Consider the following 839-nt stretch of genomic DNA (forward strand, 5'->3'; position numbering starts at 1 on the left):
CGGGAGGGAGGGGGGGACAGTCCCCGAGGGCTTCCAGGAAGAGGCAGCCTCCCTCAGCTCCCCGAAAGCCCGACTTCCTCCCGAGACCTCGGGGCCCAGTCCTTTCTCTGCCTCCGGCAGTGCAGGTGCCTCATCTCCGTGAACCAGGCTGGACCGCGCGGTCCTTCGCCAGACACCGGAGTTCCAGCCGCTGATCCCAGACTCTAACCTGTGGCTCCGCGTCTGCATCTGGGACCTGCCCGGCGCAGCCCGTGCGGCGCGGTGGGGAGAGGGGTGCTGGGCACACCTCCCCAGGACTCCCGCCCGCGATGGGTCCTCTGGATAAGGGGGCTTCGCCGGCCCTGCCTCTCCGGGCTTGGGTGGTGGTGCCTAGGGTCTCCTGGTCCCTCAGAGGGGGCCTGGGCCCAGCCTCCAGCCCCACTAAGGGCTGCGCCTCCGCCCGCCATCACCCGCCGTCTGGAAGCCAAGGAAGCATCGGAAAGGGTTGGTGCTTCTGGCCTGACACTTGCCCTCAGGAGCCTCTGGGCCTCAGCTTCCACCCCCCTCCCCCCGCGCGCTCAGTAGGGCCGGAGGCGCTGGCACACAGTGGGTCCCCACACAAAGGCAGTTCTTTGCCAGCTTCCAAGGTCTCGGTGAGGGCAGGGACCGGCTGCCTTTGAGCTCTGCTGCCCCTCAACCCCCTACACACACCCCGGGAGTGGAGGTAACCCGGGCAGCAGAAGGGCCCCTTCCTTTTCTCATCTAGGAAGCTGTTCCTGGTCTCCCCCAAGTCCTCTCCTTCCCTCCCCGGCCAGTACTGAGGAGGGGCCGGGCAGTTTCCTTTAAGGGTGTTGGGGGAA

The sequence above is a fragment of the Myotis brandtii genome, unplaced genomic scaffold (genome assembly GCF_000412655.1).
Source record: "Myotis brandtii unplaced genomic scaffold, ASM41265v1 scaffold165, whole genome shotgun sequence".
In the NCBI taxonomy this organism is placed as follows: domain Eukaryota; kingdom Metazoa; phylum Chordata; class Mammalia; order Chiroptera; family Vespertilionidae; genus Myotis; species Myotis brandtii.